The sequence below is a fragment of the Oncorhynchus keta genome, unplaced genomic scaffold (genome assembly GCF_023373465.1).
Source record: "Oncorhynchus keta strain PuntledgeMale-10-30-2019 unplaced genomic scaffold, Oket_V2 Un_scaffold_7257_pilon_pilon, whole genome shotgun sequence".
In the NCBI taxonomy this organism is placed as follows: Eukaryota; Metazoa; Chordata; class Actinopteri; order Salmoniformes; family Salmonidae; genus Oncorhynchus; species Oncorhynchus keta.
In genome coordinates this window covers 143,577-164,828 of record NW_026290993.1, presented here as the reverse complement: position 1 = coordinate 164,828, position 21,252 = coordinate 143,577, and the positions used below count along the sequence as shown (strand labels likewise).

The following is a 21,252-nucleotide window of genomic DNA, read 5'->3' as shown; positions in this document are numbered from 1 at the left end:
GAGTTGCTTTCACCTTATTTTGGAAACAGAGGTCTCTGACACATGTAAGAAGTACTGTATTTGTAACAGAGAATAGCTGTTCTAATAAATAGCTTATTTTTGAAATTCGAGTACATGCAATGAATATCTGTAAAACTCGGGTTACTCCTTGCTGATAGTACTAGCAGCAGTTTCTGTAGTGTAGTGGTTATCACGTTCGCTTTACACGCCAAAGGTCCCTGGTTCGAAACCGGGCGGAAACAGTGCTCTGTTTCTAATAAATAAATACTTTTTTAAATTCATGTACATGCAATGAATATCTGTAAAACTCGGGTTACTCCTTGCTGATAATACTAGCAGCAGTTTCTGTAGTGTAGTGGTTATCACGTTCGCTTTACACGCGAAAGGTCCCTGGTTCGAAACCGGCGCGGAAACAGTGCTCTGTTTCTAATAAATAACTCATTTTTGAAATTCAAGTACATGCAATGAATATCTGTAAAACTCGGGTTACTCCTTGCTGATAGTACTAGCAGCAGTTTCTGTAGTGTAGTGGTTATCACGTTCGCTTTACACGCGAAAGGTCCCTGGTTCGAACCGGGCGGAAACAGTGCTCTGTTTCTAATAAATAACTCATTTTTTGAAATTCAAGTACATGCAATGAATATCTGTAAAACTCGGGTTACTCCTTGCTGATAATACTAGCAGCAGTTTCTGTAGTGTAGTGGTTATCACGTTCGCTTTACACGTGAAAGGTCCCTGGTTCGAAACCGGGCGGAAACAGTACTTTTGACACATGCAGTAAGTAACTATTTATAAAAGAGATGAGTTGCTTTCATGAATACCTTATTTTGGAAACAGAGGTCTCTGACACATGTAAGAAGTACTGTATTTGTAACAGAGAATAGCTGTTCTAATAAATAGCTTATTTTTGAAATTCATACATGCAATGAATATCTGTAAAACTCGGGTTACTCCTTGCTGGTAAAACTAGCAGCAGTTTCTGTAGTGTAGTGGTTATCACGTTTGCTTTACACGCGAAAGGTCCCTGGTTCGAAACCGGGCGGAAACAGTGCTCTTTGACACATTCAGTTAGTGCTGTATCAACCACAGAGAATATATGTTCTCATGATTGTTTTTTTTTTGGAAATTTGAATACATGCAATGAATATCTCTAATACTCGGGTTACTCCTTGCTGATAATACTAGTAGCAGTTTTTTTAGTGTAGTGGTTTTCACGTTTGCTTTACACGTGAAAGGTCCCTGGTTCGAAACCGGGCGGAAACAGTGCTCTTTGACACATTCATTTAGTGCTGTATCAGGAAATTCGAATACATGCAATGAATATCTGTAAAACTCGGGTTACTCCTTGCTGATAGTACTAGCAGCAGTTTCTGTAGTGTAGTGGTTATCACGTTCGCTTTACACGCGAAAGGTCCCTGGTTCGAAAACCGGGCGGAAACAGTGCTCTGTTTCTAATAAATAAATAATTTTTGAAATTCAAGTACATGCAATGAATATCTGTAAAACTCGGGTTACTCCTTGCTGATAATACTAGCAGCAGTTTCTGTAGTGTAGTGGTTATCACGTTCGCTTTACACGCGAAAGGTCCCTGGTTCGAAACCGGGCGGAAACAGTGCTCTGTTTCAAATAAAGAACTCATTTTTGAAATTCAAGTACATGCAATGAATATCTGTAAAACTCGTGTTACTCCTTGCTGATAATACTAGCAGCAGTTTCTGTAATGTAGTGGTTATCACGTTCGCTTTACACGCGAAAGGTCCCTGGTTCGAAACCGGGCGGAAACAGTGCTCTGTTTCAAATAAAGAACTCATTTTTGAAATTCAAGTACATGCAATGAATATCTGTAAAACTCGTGTTACTCCTTGCTGATAATACTAGCAGCAGTTTCTGTAATGTAGTGGTTATCACGTTTGCTTTACACGTGAAAGGTCCCTGGTTCGAAACCGGGCGGAAACAGTGCTCTTTGACACATTCATTTAGTGCTGTATCAGGAAATTCAAGTACATGCAATGAATATCTGTAAAACTCGGGTTACTCCTTGCTGATAGTACTAGCAGCAGTTTCTGTAGTGTAGTGGTTATCACGTTCGCTTTACACGCGAAAGGTCCCTGGTTCGAAACCGGGTGGAAACAGTGCTCTGTTTCTAATAAATAAATAATTTTTGAAATTCGAGTACATGCAATGAATATCTGTAAAACTCGGGTTACTCCTTGCTGATAGTACTAGCAGCAGTTTCTGTAGTGTAGTGGTTATCACGTTCGCTTTACACGCGAAAGGTCCCTGGTTCGAAACCGGCGCGGAAACAGTGCTCTGTTTCTAATAAATAACTCATTTTTGAAATTCAAGTACATGCAATGAATATCTGTAAAACTCGGGTTACTCCTTGCTGATAATACTAGCAGCAGTTTCTGTAGTGTAGTGGTTATCACGTTCGCTTTACACGTGAAAGGTCCCTGGTTCGAAACCGGGCGGAAACAGTACTTTTGACACATGCAGTAAGTAACATATTTATAAAAGAGATGAGTTGCTTTCATGAATACCTTATTTTGGAAACAGAGGTCTCTGACACATGTAAGAAGTACTATTTGTAACAGAGAATTTTCATAAATGCATTATGTTGGAATTTCGAATTTGTGCGATGAATATATGTACAATTTGGTTAACTCCACAGCTGATAATTCTAGCAGCAGTTTCTCTAGTTTAATTGTTATCAAGTTTGCTTTACACACGAATGGTCCCTGGTTCGAAACCGGGCGGAAACAGTGCTCTGACAAATTTACTGTATTTGTAACAGAGAATAGCTGTTCTAATAAATAGCTTATTTTTGAAATTCAAGTACATGCAATGAATATCTGTAAAACTCGGGTTACTCCTTGCTGATAAACTAGCAGCAGTTTCTGTAGTGTAGTGGTTATCACGTTTGCTTTACACGCGAAAGGTCCCTGGTTCGAAACCGGGCGGAAACAGTGCTCTTTGACACATTCAGTTAGTGCTGTATCAACAACAGAGAATATATGTTCTCATGAATACAAATGAATACATGCAATGAATATCTGTAAAACTCGGGTTACTCCTTGCTGATAATACTAGCAGCAGTTTCTGTAGTGTAGTGGTTTTCACGTTTGCTTTACACGTGAAAGGTCCCTGGTTCGAAACCGGGCGGAAACAGTGCTCTTTGACACATTCATTTAGTGCTGTATCAGGAAATTCGAATACATGCAATGAATATCTGTAAAACTCGGGTTACTCCTTGCTGATAGTACTAGCAGCAGTTTCTGTAGTGTAGTGGTTATCACGTTCGCTTTACACGCGAAAGGTCCCTGGTTCGAAACCGGGCGGAAACAGTGCTCTGTTTCTAATAAATAAATACTTTTTAAAATTCAAGTACATGCAATGAATATCTGTAAAACTCGGGTTACTCCTTGCTGATAATACTAGCAGCAGTTTCTGTAGTGTAGTGGTTATCACGTTCGCTTTACACGCGAAAGGTCCCTGGTTCGAAACCGGCGCGGAAACAGTGCTCTGTTTCTAATAAATAACTCATTTTTGAAATTCAAGTACATGCAATGAATATCTGTAAAACTCGGGTTACTCCTTGCTGATAGTACTAGCAGCAGTTTCTGTAGTGTAGTGGTTATCACGTTCGCTTTACACGCGAAAGGTCCCTGGTTCGAAACCGGGCGGAAACAGTGCTCTGTTTCTAATAAATAAATAATTTTTGAAATTCAAGTACATGCAATGAATATCTGTAAAACTCGGGTTACTCCTTGCTGATAGTACTAGCAGCAGTTTCTGTAGTGTAGTGGTTATCACGTTCGCTTTACACGTGAAAGGTCCCTGGTTCGAAACCGGGCGGAAACAGTGACACATGCAGTTAACATATTTATAAAAGAGATGAGTTGCTTTCATGAATACCTTATTTTGGAAACAGAGGTCTCTGACACATGTAAGAAGTACTGTATTTGTAACAGAGAATAGCTGTTCTAATAAATAGCTTATTTTTGAAATTCGAGTACATGCAATGAATATCTGTAAAACTCGGGTTACTCCTTGCTGGTAAAACTAGCAGCAGTTTCTGTAGTGTAGTGGTTATCACGTTTGCTTTACACGCGAAAGGTCCCTGGTTCGAAACCGGGCGGAAACAGTGCTCTTTGACACATTCAGTTAGTGCTGTATCAACCACAGAGAATATATGTTCTCATGATTGTTTTTTTTTTGGAAATTTGAATACATGCAATGAATATCTCTAATACTCGGGTTACTCCTTGCTGATAATACTAGTAGCAGTTTTTTTAGTGTAGTGGTTTTCACGTTCGCTTTACACGTGAAAGGTCCCTGGTTCGAAACCGGACGGAAACAGTGCTCTTTGACACATTCAGTTAGTGCTGTATCAACAACAGAGAATATATGTTCTCATGAATAGCTTTTTTTGGAAATTTGAATACATGCAATGAATATCTGTAAAACTCGGGTTACTCCTTGCTGATAGTACTAGCAGCAGTTTCTGTAGTGTAGTGGTTATCACGTTCGCTTTACCCGCGAAAGGTCCCTGGTTCGAAACCGGGCGGAAACAGTGCTCTGTTTCTAATAAATAATAATTTTTGAAATTCGAGTACATGCAATGAATATCTGTAAAACTCGGGTTACTCCTTGCTGATAGTACTAGCAGCAGTTTCTGTAGTGTAGTGGTTATCACGTTCGCTTTACACGCGAAAGGTCCCTGGTTCGAAACCGGGCGGAAACAGTGCTCTGTTTCTAATAAATAACTCATTTTTGAAATTCAAGTACATGCAATGAATATCTGTAAAACTCGGGTTACTCCTTGCTGATAAAACTAGCAGCAGTTTCTGTAGTGTAGTGGTTATCACGTTTGCTTTACACGCGAAAGGTACCTGGTTCGAAACCGGGCGGAAACAGTGCTCTGTTTCTAATAAAGAACTCATTTCTGTAATTCAAGTACATGCAATGAATATCTGTAAAACTCGGGTTACTCCTTGCTGATAATACTAGCAGCAGTTTCTGTAGTGTAGTGGTTATCACGTTTGCTTTACACGTGAAAGGTCCCTGGTTCGAAACCGGGCGGAAACAGTGCTCTTTGACACATTCATTTAGTGCTGTATCAGGAAATTCGAATACATGCAATGAATATCTGTAAAACTCGGGTTACTCCTTGCTGATAGTACTAGCAGCAGTTTCTGTAGTGTAGTGGTTATCACGTTCGCTTTTCCCGCGAAAGGTCCCTGGTTCGAAACCGAGCGGAAACAGTGCTCTGTTTCTAATAAATAATAATTTTTGAAATTCGAGTACATGCAATGAATATCTGTAAAACTCGGGTTACTCCTTGCTTATAGTACTAGCAGCAGTTTCTGTAGTGTAGTGGTTATCACGTTCGCTTTACACGCGAAAGGTCCCTGGTTCGAAACCGGCGTGGAAACAGTGCTCTGTTTCAAATAAAGAACTCATTTTTGAAATTCAAGTACATGCAATGAATATCTGTAAAACTCGGGTTACTCCTTGCTGATAATACTAGCAGCAGTTTCTGTAGTGTAGTGGTTATCACGTTCGCTTTACACGTGAAAGGTCCCTGGTTCGAAACCGGGCGGAAACAGTACTTTTTGACACATGCAGTAAGTAACATATTTATAAAAGAGATGAGTTGCTTTCATGAATACCTTATTTTGGAAACAGAGGTCTCTGACACATGTAAGAAGTACTGTATTTGTAACAGAGAATTTTCATAAATGCATTATGTTGGAATTTCTGTGAATATATGTACAATTTGGTTACTCCACGCTGATAATACTAGCAGCAGTTTCTCTAGTTTAATTGTTATCAAGTTTGCTTTACACGCGAATGGTCCCTGGTTCGAAACCGGGCGGAAACAGTGCTCTGACAAATCCAGTTACTGTATTTGTAAATAAATAGCTTATTTTTGAAATTCAAGTACATGCAATGAATATCTGTAAAACTCGGGTTACTCCTTGCTGATAAAACTAGCAGCAGTTTCTGTAGTGTAGTGGTTATCACGTTTTACACGCGAAAGGTCCCTGGTTCGAAACCGGGCGGAAACAGTGCTCTTTGACACATTCAGTTAGTGCTGTATCAAATAAATAATGTTCTCATTTTTTTTTTGAAATTTGAATACATGCAATGAATATCTGTAAAACTCGGGTTACTCCTTGCTGATAATACTAGCAGCAGTTTCTGTAGTGTAGTGGTTTCACGTTTGCTTTACACGTGAAAGGTCCCTGGTTCGAAACCGGGCGGAAACAGTGCTCTTTGACACATTCATTTAGTGCTGTATCAGGAAATTCGAATACATGCAATGAATATCTGTAAAACTCGGGTTACTCCTTGCTGATAGTACTAGCAGCAGTTTCTGTAGTGTAGTGGTTATCACGTTCGCTTTACACGCGAAAGGTCCCTGGTTCGAAACCGGGCGGAAACAGTGCTCTGTTTCTAATAAATAAATAATTTTTTAAATTCAAGTACATGCAATGAATATCTGTAAAACTCGGGTTACTCCTTGCTGATAATACTAGCAGCAGTTTCTGTAGTGTAGTGGTTATCACGTTCGCTTTACACGTGAAAGGTCCCCGGTTCGAAGCCGGGCGGAAACAGTTCTCTATGACACATGCAGTAAGTAACATATTTATAAAAGAGATGAGTTGCTTTCATGAATACCTTATTTTGGAAACAGATGTCTCTGATACATGTAAGAAGTACTGTATTTGTAACAGAGAATAGCTGTTCTAATATATAGCTTATTTTTGAAATTCGAAGTACATGCAATGAATATCTGTAAAACTCGGGTTACTCCTTGCTGATAAAACTAGCAGCAGTTTCTGTAGTGTAGTGGTTATCACGTTTGCTTTACACGCGAAAGGTCCCTGGTTCGAAACCGGGCGGAAACAGTGCTCTTTGACACATTCAGTTAGTGCTGTATCAAATAATGTTCTCATGATTTTTTTTTTGAAATTCAATACATGCAATGAATATCTGTAAACTCGGGTTACTCCTTGCTGATAATACTAGCAGCAGTTTCTGTAGTGTAGTGGTTTTCACGTTTGCTTTACACGTGAAAAGGTCCCTGGTTCGAAACCGGGCGGAAACAGTGCTCTTTGACACATTCAGTTAGTGCTGTATCAAAACAGAAATATATTTTCATGAATAGCTTTTTTTGGAAATTTGAATACATGCAATGAATATCTGTAAAACTCGGGTTACTCCTTGCTGATAGTACTAGCAGCAGTTTCTGTAGTGTAGTGGTTATCACGTTCGCTTTACACGCGAAAGGTCCCTGGTTCGAAACCGGGCGGAAACAGTGCTCTGTTTCTAATAAATAAATAATTTTTGAAATTCGAGTACATGCAATGAATATCTGTAAAACTCGGGTTACTCCTTGCTGATAGTACTAGCAGCAGTTTCTGTAGTGTAGTGGTTATCACGTTTGCTTTACACGCGAAAGGTCCCTGGTTCGAAACCGGGCGGAAACAGTGCTCTGTTTCAAATAAAGAACTCATTTTTGAAATTCAAGTACATGCAATGAATATCTGTAAAACTCGGGTTACTCCTTGCTGATAATACTAGCAGCAGTTTCTGTAGTGTAGTGGTTATCACGTTCGCTTTACACGTGAAAGGTCCCTGGTTCGAAACCGGGCGGAAACAGTGCTCTTTGACACATTCATTTAGTGCTGTATCAGGAAATTCGAATACATGCAATGAATATCTGTAAAACTCGGGTTACTCCTTGCTGATAGTACTAGCAGCAGTTTCTGTAGTGTAGTGGTTATCACGTTCGCTTTACACGCGAAAGGTCCCTGGTTCGAAACCGGGCGGAAACAGTGCTCTGTTTCTAATAAATAATAATTTTTGAAATTCGAGTACATGCAATGAATATCTGTAAAACTCGGGTTACTCCTTGCTGATAGTACTAGCAGCAGTTTCTGTAGTGTAGTGGTTATCACGTTCGCTTTACACGCGAAAGGTCCCTGGTTCGAAACCGGGCGGAAACAGTGCTCTGTTTCAAATAAAGAACTCATTTTTGAAATTCAAGTACATGCAATGAATATCTGTAAAACTCGGGTTACTCCTTGCTGGTAAAACTAGCAGCAGTTTCTGTAGTGTAGTGGTTATCACGTTTGCTTTACACGCGAAAGGTCCCTGGTTCGAAACCGGGCTTAAACAGCACTTTTTGACACATGCAGTAGGTAACATATTTATAAAAGAGATGAGTTGCTTTCATGAATACCTTATTTTGGAAACAGAGGTCTCTGACACATGTGAGAAGTACTGTATTTGTAACAGAGAATTTTCATAAATGGATTATGTTGGAATTTCGAATTCGTGCGATGAATATATGTACAATTTGGTTTACTCCACAGTAATAATTCGAGCAGCAGTTTCTCCAGTTTAATTGTTATCAAGTTTGCTTTACACACGAATGGTCCCCGGTTCGAGGCCGGGCAGAAACAGTTCTCTATGACAAATCCAGTAAGTACTGTATTTGTAACAGAGAATAGCTGTTCTAATAAATAGCTTATTTTTGAAATTCGAGTACATGCAATGAATATCTGTAAAACTCGGGTTACTCCTTGCTGATAGTACTAGCAGCAGTTTCTGTAGTGTAGTGGTTATCACGTTCGCTTTACACGCGAAAGGTCCCTGGTTAGAAACCGGGCGGAAACAGTACTTTTTGACACATGCAGTAAGTAACATATTTATAAAAGAGATGAGTTGCTTTCATGAATACCTTATTTTGGAAACAGAGGTCTCTGACACATGTGAGAAGTACTGTATTTGTAACAGAGAATTTTCATAAATGCAATGAATATCTGAATAAACAATTTGGTTACTCCTTGCTGATAATACTAGCAGCAGTTTCTCCAGTTTAGTGGTTATCACGTTTGCTTTACACACGAAAGGTCCCTGGTTCGAAACCGGGCGGAAACAGTTCTCTATGACAAATCCAGTAAGTACTGTACTGTATTTGTAACAGAGAATAGCTGTTCTAATAAATAACTTATTTTTGAAATTCAGTACATGCAATGAATATCTGTAAAACTCGGGTTACTCCTTGCTGATAGTACTAGCAGCAGTTTCTGTAGTGTAGTGGTTATCACGTTCGCTTTACACGCGAAAGGTCCCTGGTTCGAAACCGGGCGGAAACAGTGCTCTTTGACACATGCAGTAAGTAACATATTTATAAAAGAGATAGTTGCTTTCATGAATACCTTATTTTGAAACAGAGGTCTCTGACACATGCAATACTGATTTGTAACAGAGAATTTTCATAAATGGATTAAATTTCTCTTCGGAATAAATGTAAAATTTGGTTTACTCCACAGTAATAATTCTAGCAGCAGTTTCTCTAGTTTAGTAGTTATCAAGTTTGCTTTACACACGAAAGGTCCCTGGTTCGAAACCGGGCGGAAACAGTTCTCTATGACACATGCAGTAAGTAACATATTTATAAAAGAGATGAGTTGCTTTCATGAATACCTTATTTTGGAAACAGAGGTCTCTGACACATGTGAGAAGTACTGTATTTGTAAAGAGAATTTTCATAAATGGATTATGTTGGAATTTCTTCGTGCTGAATAATGTACAATTTGGTTTACTCCACAGTAATAATTCGCAGCAGTTTCTCCAGTTTAATTGTTATCAAGTTTGCTTTACACGCGAAAGGTCCCTGGTTCGAAACCGGGCGGAAACAGTGCAAATCCAGTAAGTACTGTATTTGTAACAGAGAATAGCTGTTCTAATAAATAGCTTATTTTTGAAATTCGAGTACATGCAATGAATATCTGTAAAACTCGGGTTACTCCTTGCTGATAGTACTAGTAGCAGTTTCAGTAGTGTAGTGGTTATCACATTTGCTTTACACGCGAAATGTCCCTGGTTCGAAACCGGGCGGAAACAGTGCTCTGTTTCTAATAAATAACTCAATTTTGAAATTCAAGTACATGCAATGAATATCTGTAAAACTCGGGTTACTCCTTGCTGATAATACTAGCAGCAGTTTCTGTAGTGTAGTGGTTATCACGTTCGCTTTACACGCGAAAGGTCCCTGGTTCGAAACTGCGCGGAAACAGTACTTTTTGACACATGCAGTAAGTAACATATTTATAAAAGAGATGAGTTGCTTTCATGAATACCTTATTTTGGAAACAGAGGTCTCTGACACATGTAAGAAGTACTGTATTATTAACAGAGAATTTTCATGAATGCATTATGTTGGAATTTCTAATTCGTGCGATGAATAAATGTAAAATTTGGTTAATTCCACGGTGATAATTCTAGCAGCAGTTTCTCTAGTTTAGTAGTTATCAAGTTTGCTTTACACACGAATGGTCCCCGGTTCGAAGCCGGGCGGAAACAGTTCTCTATGACACATGCAGTAAGTAACATATTTATAAAAGAGATGAGTTGCTTTCATGAATACCTTATTTTGGAAACAGAGGTCTCTGACACATGTGAGAAGTACTGTATTTGTAACAGAGAATTTTCATAAATGGATTATGTTGGAATTTCGAATTCGTGCGATGAATATATGTACAATTTGGTTTACTCCACAGTAATAATTCGAGCAGCAGTTTCTCCAGTTTAATTGTTATCAAGTTTGCTTTACACACGAATGGTCCCCGGTTCGAGGCCGGGCGGAAACAGTTCTCTATGACAAATCCAGTAAGTACTGTATTTGTAACAGAGAATAGCTGTTCTAATAAATAGCTTATTTTTGAAATTCAGTACATGCAATGAATATCTGTAAAACTCGGGTTACTCCTTGCTGATAGTACTAGCAGCAGTTTCTGTAGTGTAGTGGTTATCACGTTCGCTTTACACGCGAAAGGTCCCTGGTTCGAAACCGGGCGGAAACAGTGCTCTGTTTCAATAAATAACTCATTTTTGAAATTCAAGTACATGCAATGAATATCTGTAAAACTCGGGTTACTCCTTGCTGATAGTACTAGCAGCAGTTTCTGTAGTGTAGTGGTTATCACGTTCGCTTTACACGCGAAAGGTCCCTGGTTCGAAACCGGGTGGAAACAGTGCTCTGTTTCAAATAAATAACAATTTTTTTTGAAATTCAGTACATGCAATGAATATCTGTAAAACTCGGGTTACTCCTTGCTGATAGTACTAGCAGCAGTTTCTGTAGTGTAGTGGTTATCACGTTCGCTTTACAAGCGAAAGGTCCCTGGTTCGAAACCGGGCGGAAACAGTGCTCTGTTTCTAATAAATAACTCATTTTTGAAATTCAAGTACATGCAATGAATATCTGTAAAACTCGGGTTACTACTTGCTGATAATACTAGCAGCAGTTTCTGTAGTGTAGTGGTTATCACGTTCGCTTTACACGCGAAAGGTCCCTGGTTCGAAACCGCGCGGAAACAGTACTTTTTGACACATGCAGTAAGTAACATTTATAAAAGAGATGAGTTCCTTTCATGAATACCTTATTTTGGAAACAGAGGTCTCTGACACATGTAAGAAGTACTGTATTATTAACAGAGAATTTTCATGAATGCATTATGTTGGAATTTCTAATTACATGCAATGAATATCTGTAAAACTTGGTTACTCCTTGCTGATAATACTAGCAGCAGTTTCTCTAGTTTAGTAGTTATCAAGTTTGCTTTACACACGAATGGTCCCCGGTTCGAAGCCGGGCGGAAACAGTTCTCTATGACACATGCAGTAAGTAACATATTTATAAAAGAGATGAGTTGCTTTCATGAATACCTTATTTTGGAAACAGAGGTCTCTGACACATGTGAGAAGTACTGTATTTGTAACAGAGAATTTTCATAAATGGATTATGTTGGAATTTCGAATTTGTGCGATGAATATATGTACAATTTGGTTTACTCCACAGTAATAATTCTAGCAGCAGTTTCTCCAGTTTAATTGTTATCAAGTTTGCTTTACACACGAATGGTCCCCGGTTCGAGGCCGGGCGGAAACAGTTCTCTATGACAAATCCAGTAAGTACTGTATTTGTAACAGAGAATAGCTGTTCTAATAAATAGCTTATTTTTGAAATTCGAGTACATGCAATGAATATCTGTAAAACTCGGTTACTCCTTGCTGATAGTACTAGCAGCAGTTTCTGTAGTGTAGTGGTTATCACGTTCGCTTTACACGCGAAAGGTCCCTGGTTCGAAACCGGGGAAACAGTGCTCTTTGACACATTCAGTTAGTGCTGTATCAACAAATAATGTTCTCATTTTTTTTTTGAAATTCAATACATGCAATGAATATCTGTAAAACTCGGGTTACTCCTTGCTGATAATACTAGCAGCAGTTTCTGTAGTGTAGTGGTTATCACGTTCGCTTTACACGCGAAAGGTCCCTGGTTCGAAACCGGGCGGAAACAGTGCTCTGTTTCAAATAAATAACTCATTTTTGAAATTCGAGTACATGCAATGAATATCTGTAAAACTCGGGTTACTCCTTGCTGATAGTACTAGCAGCAGTTTCTGTAGTGTAGTGGTTATCACGTTCGCTTTACACGCGAAAGGTCCCTGGTTCGAAACCGGGCGGAAACAGTGCTCTGTTTCAAATAAATAACTCATTTTTGAAATTCAAGTACATGCAATGAATATCTGTAAAACTCGGGTTACTCCTTGCTGGTAAAACTAGCAGCAGTTTCTGTAGTGTAGTGGTTATCACGTTTGCTTTACACGCGAAAGGTCCCTGGTTCGAAACCGGGCGGAAACAGTACTTTTTGACACATGCAGTAAGTAACATATTTATAAAAGAGATGAGTTGCTTTCATGAATACCTTATTTTGGAAACAGAGGTCTCTGACACATGTAAGAAGTACTGTATTATTAACAGAGAATTTTCATGAATGCATTATGTTGGAATTTAATTCATGCAATGAATATCTGTAAAACTTGGTTACTCCTCCACGGTGATAATTCTAGCAGCCTTTCTCTAGTTTAGTGTTATCAAGTTTGCTTTACACACGAATGGTCCCCGGTTCGAAGCCCTGGTTCAAACCGCGGAAACAGTTCTCTATGACACATGCAGTAAGTAACATATTTATAAAAGAGATGAGTTGCTTTCATGAATACCTTATTTTGGAAACAGAGGTCTCTGACACATGTGAAAGTACTGTATTTGTAACAGAGAATTTTCATAAATGGATTATGTTGGAATTTCGAATACATGCAATGAATATATGTACAATTTGGTTTACTCCACAGTAATAATTCTAGCAGCAGTTTCTCCAGTTTAATTGTTATCAAGTTTGCTTTACACACGAATGGTCCCCGGTTCGAGGCCGGGCGGAAACAGTTCTCTATGACAAATCCAGTAAGTACTGTATTTGTAACAGAGAATAGCTGTTCTAATAAATAGCTTATTTTTGAAATTCGAGTACATGCAATGAATATCTGTAAAACTCAGGTTACTCCTTGCTGATAGTACTAGCAGCAGTTTCTGTAGTGTAGTGGTTATCACGTTCACTTTACATGCGAAAGGTCCCTGGTTCGAAACCGAGCGGAAACAGTGCTCTTTGACACATTCAGTTAGTGCTGTATCAACAACAGAGAATATATGTTCTCATGAATTGCTTTTTTTGGAAATTTGAATACATGCAATGAATATCTGTAAAACTCGGGTTACTCCTTGCTGATAATACTAGCAGCAGTTTCTGTAGTGTAGTGGTTATCACGTTCGCTTTACACGCGAAAGGTCCCTGGTTCGAAACCGGGCGGAAACAGTGCTCTGTTTCAAATAAATAACTCATTTTTGAAATTCGAGTACATGCAATGAATATCTGTAAAACTCGTGTTACTCCTTGCTGAAAGCGCAAGCAGCAGTTTCAGTAGTGTAGTGGTTATCATGTTCGCTTTACACGTTAAAGGTCCCTGGTTCGAAACCGGGCGGAAACAGTACTTTTTGACACATGCAGTAAGTAACATATTTATAAAAGAAACTCGGGTTACTCCTTGCTGATGAGTTGCTTTCATGAATACCTTATTTTGGAAACAGAGGTCTCTGACACATGTGAGAAGTACTGTATTATTAACAGAGAATTTTCATGAATGCATTATGTTGGAATTTCTAATTCGTGCGATGAATAAATGTAAAATTTGGTTAACTCCACGGTGATAATTCTAGCAGCAGTTTCTCTAGTTTAGTAGTTATCAAGTTTGCTTTACACGCGAAAGGTCCCTGGTTCGAAACCGGGCGGAAACAGTGCTCTGTTTCAAATAAATAACTCATTTTTGAAATTCCAGTACATGCAATGAATATCTGTAAAACTCGGGTTACTCCTTGCTGATAATACTAGCAGCAGTTTCTGTAGTGTAGTGGTTATCACGTTTGCTTTACACGCGAAAGGTCCCTGGTTCGAAACCGGTGCGGAAACAGTGCTCTGTTTCTAATAAATAACTCATTTTTGAAATTCAAGTACATGCAATGAATATCTGTAAAACTCGGGTTACTCCTTGCTGATAAAACTAGCAGCAGTTTCTGTAGTGTAGTGGTTATCACGTTCGCTTTACACGCGAAAGGTCCCTGGTTCGAAACCGGGCGGAAACAGTACTTTTTGACACATGCAGTAAGTAACATATTTATAAAAGAGATGAGTTGCTTTCATGAATACCTTATTTTGGAAACAGAGGTCTCTGACACATGTGAGAAGTACTGTATTTGTAACAGAGAATTTTCATAAATGGATTATGTTGGAATTTCGAATTCGTGTGATGAATATATGTACAATTTGGTTAACTCCAAAGTAATAATTCTAGCAGCAGTTTCTCCAGTTTAATTGTTATCAAGTTTGCTTTACACACGAATGGTCCCCGGTTCGAGGCCGGGCGGAAACAGTTCTCTATGACAAATCCAGTAAGTACTGTATTTGTAACAGAGAATAGCTGTTCTAATAAATAGCTTATTTTTGAAATTCGAGTACATGCAATGAATATCTGTAAAACTCGGGTTACTCCTTGCTGATAGTACTAGCAGCAGTTTCTGTAGTGTAGTGGTTATCACGTTCGCTTTACACGCGAAAGGTCCCTGGTTCGAAACCGGGCGGAAACAGTGCTCTGTTTCAAATAAATAACTCATTTTTGAAATTCGAGTACATGCAATGAATATCTGTAAAACTCGGGTTACTCCTTGCTGATAGTACTAGTAGCAGTTTCAGTAGTGTAGTGGTTATCACGTTCGCTTTACATGCGAAAGGTCCCTGGTTCGAAACCGGGTGGAAACAGTGCTCTGTTTCAAATAAATAACTCATTTTTGAAATTCGAGTACATGCAATGAATATCTGTAAAACTCGGGTTACTCCTTGCTGATAGTACTAGCAGCAGTTTCTGTAGTGTAGTGGTTATCACGTTCGCTTTACACGCGAAAGGTCCCTGGTTCGAAACTGGGCGGAAACAGTGCTCTGTTTCTAATAAATAACTCATTTTTGAAATTCAAGTACATGCAATGAATATCTGTAAAACTCGGGTTACTACTTGCTGATAATACTAGCAGCAGTTTCTGTAGTGTAGTGGTTATCACGTTCGCTTTACACGCGAAAGGTCCCTGGTTCGAAACCGCGCGGAAACAGTACTTTTTGACACATGCAGTAAGTAACATATTTATAAAAGAGATGAGTTGCTTTCATGAATACCTTATTTTGGAAACAGAGGTCTCTGACACATGTAAGAAGTACTGTATTATTAACAGAGAATTTTCATGAATGCATTATGTTGGAATTTCTAATTCGTGCGATGAATAAATGTAAAATTTGGTTAACTCCACGGTGATAATTCTAGCGGCAGTTTCTCTAGTTTAGTAGTTATCAAGTTTGCTTTACACACGAATGGTCCCCGGTTCGAAGCCCGGCGGAAACAGTTCTCTATGACACATGCAGTAAGTAACATATTTATAAAAGAGATGAGTTGCTTTCATGAATACCTTATTTTGGAAACAGAGGTCTCTGACACATGTGAGAAGTACTCGTATTTGTAACAGTATTTGTAACAGAGAATTTTCATAAATGGATTATGTTGGAATTTCGAATTTGTGCGATGAATATATGTACAATTTGGTTTACTCCACAGTAATAATTCTAGCAGCAGTTTCTCCAGTTTAATTGTTATCAAGTTTGCTTTACACACGAATGGTCCCCGGTTCGAGGCCGGGCGGAAACAGTGCAAATCTGTATTTGTAACAGAGAATAGCTGTTCTAATAAATAGCTTATTTTTGAAATTCGAGTACATGCAATGAATATCTGTAAAACTCGGGTTACTCCTTGCTGATAGTACTAGCAGCAGTTTCTGTAGTGTAGTGGTTATCACGTTCGCTTTACAAGCGAAAGGTCCCTGGTTCGAAACCGGGCGGAAACAGTGCTCTGTTTCAAATAAATAACTCATTTTTGAAATTCGAGTACATGCAATGAATATCTGTTAAACTCAGGTTACTCCTTGCTGATAATACTAGCAGCAGTTTCTGTAGTGTAGTGGTTATCACGTTCGCTTTACACGCGAAAGGTCCCTGGTTCGAAACCGGGCGGAAACAGTACTTTTTGACACATGCAGTAAGTAACATATTTATAAAAGAGATGAGTTGCTTTCATGAATACCTTATTTTGGAAACAGAGGTCTCTGACACATGTGAGAAGTACTGTATTTGTAACAGAGAATTTTCATAAATGGATTATGTTGGAATTTCGAATTCGTGCGATGAATATATGTACAATTTGGTTTACTCCACAGTAATAATTCTAGCAGCAGTTTCTCCAGTTTAATTGTTATCAAGTTTGCTTTACACACGAATGGTCCCCGGTTCGAGGCCGGGCGGAAACAGTTCTCTATGACAAATCCAGTAAGTACTGTATTTGTAACAGAGAATAGCTGTTCTAATAAATAGCTTATTTTTGAAATTCGAGTACATGCAATGAATATCTGTAAAACTCGGGTTACTCCTTGCTGATAGTACTAGTAGCAGTTTCAGTAGTGTAGTGGTTATCCCATTTGCTTTACACGCGAAAGGTCCCTGGTTCGAAACCGGGCGGAAACAGTGCTCTGTTTCTAATAAATAACTCATTTTTGAAATTCAAGTACATGCAATGAATATCTGTAAAACTCGGGTTACTCCTTGCTGATAATACTAGCAGCAGTTTCTGTAGTGTAGTGGTTATCACGTTCGCTTTACACGCGAAAGGTCCCTGGTTCGAAACTGCGCGGAAACAGTACTTTTTGACACATGCAGTAAGTAACATATTTATAAAAGAGATGAGTTGCTTTCATGAATACCTTATTTTGGAAACAGAGGTCTCTGACACATGTAAGAAGTACTGTATTATTAACAGAGAATTTTCATGAATGCATTATGTTGGAATTTCTAATTCGTGCGATGAATAAATGTAAAATTTGGTTAATTCCACGGTGATAATTCTAGCAGCAGTTTCTCTAGTTTAGTAGTTATCAAGTTTGCTTTACACGTGAATGGTCCCGGTTCGAAACCGGGCGGAAACAGTTCTCTATGACACATGCAGTAAGTAACATATTTATAAAAGAGATGAGTTGCTTTCATGAATACCTTATTTTGGAAACAGAGGTCTCTGACACATGTGAGAAGTACTGTATTTGTAACAGAGAATTTTCATAAATGGATTATGTTGGAATTTCGAATTCGTGCATGCATGAATATATGTACAATTTGGTTAACTCCAAAGTAATAATTCTAGCAGCAGTTTCTCCAGTTTAATTGTTATCAAGTTTGCTTTACACACGAATGGTCCCTGGTTCGAAACCGGGCGGAAACAGTGCTCTGACAAATTAAGTACTGTATTTGTAACAGAGAATAGCTGTTCTAATAAATAGCTTTTTTTGGAAATTCGAATACATGCAATGAATATCTGTAAAACTCGGGTTACTCCTTGCTGATAGTACTAGCAGCAGTTTCTGTAGTGTAGTGGTTATCACGTTCGCTTTACACGCGAAAGGTCCCTGGTTCGAAACCGGCCGGAAACAGTGCTCTGTTTCAAATAAAGAACTCATTTTTGAAATTCAAGTACATGCAATGAATATCTGTAAAACTCGGGTTACTCCTTGCTGATAGTACTAGCAGCAGTTTCTGTAGTGTAGTGGTTATCACGTTCGCTTTACACGCGAAAGGTCCCTGGTTCGAAACCGGGCGGAAACAGTGCTCTGTTTCTAATAAATAACTCATTTTTGAAATTCAAGTACATGCAATGAATATCTGTAAAACTCGGGTTACTCCTTGCTGATAGTACTAGCAGCAGTTTCTGTAGTGTAGTGGTTATCACGTTCGCTTTACACGCGAAAGGTCCCTGGTTCGAAACCGCGCGGAAACAGTACTTTTTGACACATGCAGTAAGTAACATATTTATAAAAGAGATGAGTTGCTTTCATGAATACCTTATTTTGGAAACAGAGGTCTCTGACACATGTAAGAAGTACTGTATTATTAACAGAGAATTTTCATGAATGCATTATGTTGGAATTTCTAATTCGTGCGATGAATAAATGTAAAATTTGGTTAACTCCACGGTGATAATTCTAGCAGCAGTTTCTCTAGTTTAGTAGTTATCAAGTTTGCTTTACACACGAATGGTCCCCGGTTCGAAGCCGGGCGGAAACAGTTCTCTATGACACATGCAGTAAGTAACATATTTATAAAAGAGATGAGTTGCTTTCATGAATACCTTATTTTGGAAACAGAGGTCTCTGACACATGTGAGAAGTACTGTATTTGTAACAGAGAATTTTCATAAATGGATTATGTTGGAATTTCGAATTTGTGCGATGAATATATGTACAATTTGGTTTACTCCACAGTAATAATTCTAGCAGCAGTTTCTCCAGTTTAATTGTTATCAAGTTTGCTTTACACATGTAATGGTCCCCACGTTCGAGGCCGGGCGGAAACAGTTCTCTATGACAAATCCAGTAAGTACTGTATTTGTAACAGAGAATAGCTGTTCTAATAAATAGCTTATTTTTGAAATTCGAGTACATGCAATGAATATCTGTAAAACTCAGGTTACTCCTTGCTGATAGTACTAGCAGCAGTTTCTGTAGTGTAGTGGTTATCACGTTCGCTTTACACGCGAAAGGTCCCTGGTTCGAAACCGGGCGGAAACAGTGCTCTGTTTCAAATAAATAACTCATTTTTGAAATTCGAGTACATGCAATGAATATCTGTAAAACTCGTGTTACTCCTTGCTGAAAGCGCAAGCAGCAGTTTCAGTAGTGTAGTGGTTATCATGTTCGCTTTACACGTTAAAGGTCCCTGGTTCGAAACCGGGCGGAAACAGTACTTTTTGACACATGCAGTAAGTAACATATTTATAAAAGAGATGAGTTGCTTTCATGAATACCTTATTTTGGAAACAGAGGTCTCTGACACATGTGAGAAGTACTGTATTATTAACAGAGAATTTTCATGAATGCATTATGTTGGAATTTCTAATTCGTGCGATGAATAAATGTAAAATTTGGTTAACTCCACGGTGATAATTCTAGCAGCAGTTTCTCTAGTTTAGTAGTTATCAAGTTTGCTTTACACACAAATGGTCCCCGGTTCGAAGCCGGGCGGAAACAGTTCTCTATGACAAATCCAGTAAGTACTGTATTTGTAACAGAGAATAGCTGTTCTAATAAATAGCTTATTTTTGAAATTCGAGTACATGCAATGAATATCTGTAAAACTCGGGTTACTCCTTGCTGATAATACTAGCAGCAGTTTCTTTAGTGTAGTGGTTATCACGTTCGCTTTACACGCGAAAGGTCCCTGGTTCGAAACCGGGCGGAAACAGTGCTCTGTTTCAAATAAATAACTCATTTTTGAAATTCCAGTACATGCAATGAATATCTGTAAAACTCGGGTTACTCCTTGCTGATAATACTAGCAGCAGTTTCTGTAGTGTAGTGGTTATCACGTTTGCTTTACACGCGAAAGGTCCCTGGTTCGAAACAGGCGCGAAACAGTGCTCTGTTTCTAATAAATAACTCATTTTTTGAAATTCAAGTACATGCAATGAATATCTGTAAAACTCAGGTTACTCCTTGCTGATAGTACTAGCAGCAGTTTCTGTAGTGTAGTGGTTATCACGTTCGCTTTACACGCGAAAGGTCCCTGGTTCGAAACCGGGCGGAAACAGTGCTCTGTTACTAATAAATAAATTATTTTTGAAATTCAAGTACATGCAATGAATATCTGTAAAACTCGGGTTACTCCTTGCTTATAGTACTAGCAGCAGTTTCTGTAGTGTAGTGGTTATCACGTTCGCTTTACACGCGAAAGTTACTTGGTTCGAAACCGGGCGGAAACAGTGCTCTGTTTCTAATAAATAAATAATTTTTGAAATTCGAGTACATGCAATGAATATCCGTAAAACTCGGGTTACTCCTTGCTGATAATTCTAGCAGCAGTTTCTCTAGTTTAGTAGTTATCAAGTTTGCTTTACACACAAATGGTCCCCGGTTCGAAGCCGGGCGGAAACAGTTCTCTATGACAAATCCAGTAAGTACTGTATTTGTAACAGAGAATAGCTGTTCTAATAAATAGCTTATTTTTGAAATTCGAGTACATGCAATGAATATCTGTAAAACTCGGGTTACTCCTTGCTGATAATACTAGCAGCAGTTTCTTTAGTGTAGTGGTTATCACGTTCGCTTTACACGCGAAAGGTCCCTGGTTCGAAACCGGGCGGAAACAGTGCTCTGTTTCAAATAAATAACTCATTTTTGAAATTCCAGTACATGCAATGAATATCTGTAAAACTCGGGTTACTCCTTGTTGATAATACTATCAGCAGTTTCTGTAGTGTAGTGGTTATCACGTTTGCTTTACACGCGAAAGGTCCCTGGTTCGAAACAGGCGCGGAAACAGTGCTCTGTTTCTAATAAATAACTCATTTTTGAAATTCAAGTACATGCAATGAATATCTGTAAAACTCAGGTTACTCCTTGCTGATAGTACTAGCAGCAGTTTCTGTAGTGTAGTGGTTATCACGTTCGCTTTACATGCGAAAGGTCCTTGGTTCGAAACCGGGCGGAAACAGTGCTCTGTTACTAATAAATAAATTATTTTTGAAATTCAAGTACATGCAATGAATATCTGTAAAACTCGGGTTACTCCTTGCTTATAGTACTAGCAGCAGTTTCTGTAGTGTAGTGGTTATCACGTTCGCTTTACACGCGAAAGTTACTTGGTTCGAAACCGGGCGGAAACAGTGCTCTGTTTCTAATAAATAAATAATTTTTGAAATTCGA

General features: G+C 38.6%; 36 non-coding genes across 36 annotated transcripts; all 36 read left to right on the top strand.

The window, feature by feature from the left end:
• Positions 1-686: 686 nt before the first annotated feature.
• trnav-uac (transfer RNA valine (anticodon UAC)) lies at positions 687-759 on the top strand. Its single transcript has one exon. It is a non-coding gene; the product is annotated as a tRNA-Val (tRNA).
• A 216-nt stretch (positions 760-975) lies between these two features.
• On the top strand, positions 976-1,048 carry trnav-uac (transfer RNA valine (anticodon UAC)). Its single transcript has one exon. It is a non-coding gene; the product is annotated as a tRNA-Val (tRNA).
• A 491-nt stretch (positions 1,049-1,539) lies between these two features.
• On the top strand, positions 1,540-1,612 carry trnav-uac (transfer RNA valine (anticodon UAC)). The gene has a single exon. It is a non-coding gene; the product is annotated as a tRNA-Val (tRNA).
• A 447-nt stretch (positions 1,613-2,059) lies between these two features.
• Positions 2,060-2,132, top strand: trnav-uac (transfer RNA valine (anticodon UAC)). Its single transcript has one exon. It is a non-coding gene; the product is annotated as a tRNA-Val (tRNA).
• Positions 2,133-2,404: 272 nt separating this feature from the next.
• Positions 2,405-2,477, top strand: trnav-uac (transfer RNA valine (anticodon UAC)). Its single transcript has one exon. It is a non-coding gene; the product is annotated as a tRNA-Val (tRNA).
• Positions 2,478-2,893: 416 nt separating this feature from the next.
• On the top strand, positions 2,894-2,966 carry trnav-uac (transfer RNA valine (anticodon UAC)). The gene has a single exon. It is a non-coding gene; the product is annotated as a tRNA-Val (tRNA).
• Positions 2,967-3,271: 305 nt separating this feature from the next.
• Positions 3,272-3,344, top strand: trnav-uac (transfer RNA valine (anticodon UAC)). Its single transcript has one exon. It is a non-coding gene; the product is annotated as a tRNA-Val (tRNA).
• Positions 3,345-3,616: 272 nt separating this feature from the next.
• On the top strand, positions 3,617-3,689 carry trnav-uac (transfer RNA valine (anticodon UAC)). Its single transcript has one exon. It is a non-coding gene; the product is annotated as a tRNA-Val (tRNA).
• A 99-nt stretch (positions 3,690-3,788) lies between these two features.
• On the top strand, positions 3,789-3,861 carry trnav-uac (transfer RNA valine (anticodon UAC)). The gene has a single exon. It is a non-coding gene; the product is annotated as a tRNA-Val (tRNA).
• A 210-nt stretch (positions 3,862-4,071) lies between these two features.
• On the top strand, positions 4,072-4,144 carry trnav-uac (transfer RNA valine (anticodon UAC)). The gene has a single exon. It is a non-coding gene; the product is annotated as a tRNA-Val (tRNA).
• Positions 4,145-4,671: 527 nt separating this feature from the next.
• Positions 4,672-4,744, top strand: trnav-uac (transfer RNA valine (anticodon UAC)). The gene has a single exon. It is a non-coding gene; the product is annotated as a tRNA-Val (tRNA).
• A 447-nt stretch (positions 4,745-5,191) lies between these two features.
• trnae-uuc (transfer RNA glutamic acid (anticodon UUC)) lies at positions 5,192-5,264 on the top strand. The gene has a single exon. It is a non-coding gene; the product is annotated as a tRNA-Glu (tRNA).
• Positions 5,265-5,535: 271 nt separating this feature from the next.
• Positions 5,536-5,608, top strand: trnav-uac (transfer RNA valine (anticodon UAC)). Its single transcript has one exon. It is a non-coding gene; the product is annotated as a tRNA-Val (tRNA).
• A 767-nt stretch (positions 5,609-6,375) lies between these two features.
• On the top strand, positions 6,376-6,448 carry trnav-uac (transfer RNA valine (anticodon UAC)). The gene has a single exon. It is a non-coding gene; the product is annotated as a tRNA-Val (tRNA).
• Positions 6,449-6,841: 393 nt separating this feature from the next.
• Positions 6,842-6,914, top strand: trnav-uac (transfer RNA valine (anticodon UAC)). Its single transcript has one exon. It is a non-coding gene; the product is annotated as a tRNA-Val (tRNA).
• A 337-nt stretch (positions 6,915-7,251) lies between these two features.
• trnav-uac (transfer RNA valine (anticodon UAC)) lies at positions 7,252-7,324 on the top strand. The gene has a single exon. It is a non-coding gene; the product is annotated as a tRNA-Val (tRNA).
• A 99-nt stretch (positions 7,325-7,423) lies between these two features.
• On the top strand, positions 7,424-7,496 carry trnav-uac (transfer RNA valine (anticodon UAC)). The gene has a single exon. It is a non-coding gene; the product is annotated as a tRNA-Val (tRNA).
• Positions 7,497-7,595: 99 nt separating this feature from the next.
• trnav-uac (transfer RNA valine (anticodon UAC)) lies at positions 7,596-7,668 on the top strand. Its single transcript has one exon. It is a non-coding gene; the product is annotated as a tRNA-Val (tRNA).
• Positions 7,669-7,771: 103 nt separating this feature from the next.
• On the top strand, positions 7,772-7,844 carry trnav-uac (transfer RNA valine (anticodon UAC)). The gene has a single exon. It is a non-coding gene; the product is annotated as a tRNA-Val (tRNA).
• Positions 7,845-7,942: 98 nt separating this feature from the next.
• On the top strand, positions 7,943-8,015 carry trnav-uac (transfer RNA valine (anticodon UAC)). The gene has a single exon. It is a non-coding gene; the product is annotated as a tRNA-Val (tRNA).
• Positions 8,016-9,097: 1,082 nt separating this feature from the next.
• On the top strand, positions 9,098-9,170 carry trnav-uac (transfer RNA valine (anticodon UAC)). The gene has a single exon. It is a non-coding gene; the product is annotated as a tRNA-Val (tRNA).
• A 1,637-nt stretch (positions 9,171-10,807) lies between these two features.
• On the top strand, positions 10,808-10,880 carry trnav-uac (transfer RNA valine (anticodon UAC)). The gene has a single exon. It is a non-coding gene; the product is annotated as a tRNA-Val (tRNA).
• Positions 10,881-10,978: 98 nt separating this feature from the next.
• On the top strand, positions 10,979-11,051 carry trnav-uac (transfer RNA valine (anticodon UAC)). The gene has a single exon. It is a non-coding gene; the product is annotated as a tRNA-Val (tRNA).
• A 100-nt stretch (positions 11,052-11,151) lies between these two features.
• On the top strand, positions 11,152-11,224 carry trnav-uac (transfer RNA valine (anticodon UAC)). Its single transcript has one exon. It is a non-coding gene; the product is annotated as a tRNA-Val (tRNA).
• Positions 11,225-12,306: 1,082 nt separating this feature from the next.
• trnav-uac (transfer RNA valine (anticodon UAC)) lies at positions 12,307-12,379 on the top strand. The gene has a single exon. It is a non-coding gene; the product is annotated as a tRNA-Val (tRNA).
• A 99-nt stretch (positions 12,380-12,478) lies between these two features.
• trnav-uac (transfer RNA valine (anticodon UAC)) lies at positions 12,479-12,551 on the top strand. The gene has a single exon. It is a non-coding gene; the product is annotated as a tRNA-Val (tRNA).
• Positions 12,552-12,650: 99 nt separating this feature from the next.
• Positions 12,651-12,723, top strand: trnav-uac (transfer RNA valine (anticodon UAC)). Its single transcript has one exon. It is a non-coding gene; the product is annotated as a tRNA-Val (tRNA).
• Positions 12,724-13,659: 936 nt separating this feature from the next.
• On the top strand, positions 13,660-13,732 carry trnav-uac (transfer RNA valine (anticodon UAC)). The gene has a single exon. It is a non-coding gene; the product is annotated as a tRNA-Val (tRNA).
• Positions 13,733-14,483: 751 nt separating this feature from the next.
• Positions 14,484-14,556, top strand: trnav-uac (transfer RNA valine (anticodon UAC)). Its single transcript has one exon. It is a non-coding gene; the product is annotated as a tRNA-Val (tRNA).
• Positions 14,557-14,984: 428 nt separating this feature from the next.
• On the top strand, positions 14,985-15,057 carry trnav-uac (transfer RNA valine (anticodon UAC)). Its single transcript has one exon. It is a non-coding gene; the product is annotated as a tRNA-Val (tRNA).
• Positions 15,058-16,283: 1,226 nt separating this feature from the next.
• trnav-uac (transfer RNA valine (anticodon UAC)) lies at positions 16,284-16,356 on the top strand. Its single transcript has one exon. It is a non-coding gene; the product is annotated as a tRNA-Val (tRNA).
• A 99-nt stretch (positions 16,357-16,455) lies between these two features.
• On the top strand, positions 16,456-16,528 carry trnav-uac (transfer RNA valine (anticodon UAC)). Its single transcript has one exon. It is a non-coding gene; the product is annotated as a tRNA-Val (tRNA).
• Positions 16,529-18,084: 1,556 nt separating this feature from the next.
• On the top strand, positions 18,085-18,157 carry trnav-uac (transfer RNA valine (anticodon UAC)). Its single transcript has one exon. It is a non-coding gene; the product is annotated as a tRNA-Val (tRNA).
• Positions 18,158-19,046: 889 nt separating this feature from the next.
• On the top strand, positions 19,047-19,119 carry trnav-uac (transfer RNA valine (anticodon UAC)). Its single transcript has one exon. It is a non-coding gene; the product is annotated as a tRNA-Val (tRNA).
• A 945-nt stretch (positions 19,120-20,064) lies between these two features.
• trnav-uac (transfer RNA valine (anticodon UAC)) lies at positions 20,065-20,137 on the top strand. The gene has a single exon. It is a non-coding gene; the product is annotated as a tRNA-Val (tRNA).
• An 830-nt stretch (positions 20,138-20,967) lies between these two features.
• Positions 20,968-21,040, top strand: trnav-uac (transfer RNA valine (anticodon UAC)). The gene has a single exon. It is a non-coding gene; the product is annotated as a tRNA-Val (tRNA).
• The last annotated feature ends 212 nt before the right edge of the window (positions 21,041-21,252 follow it).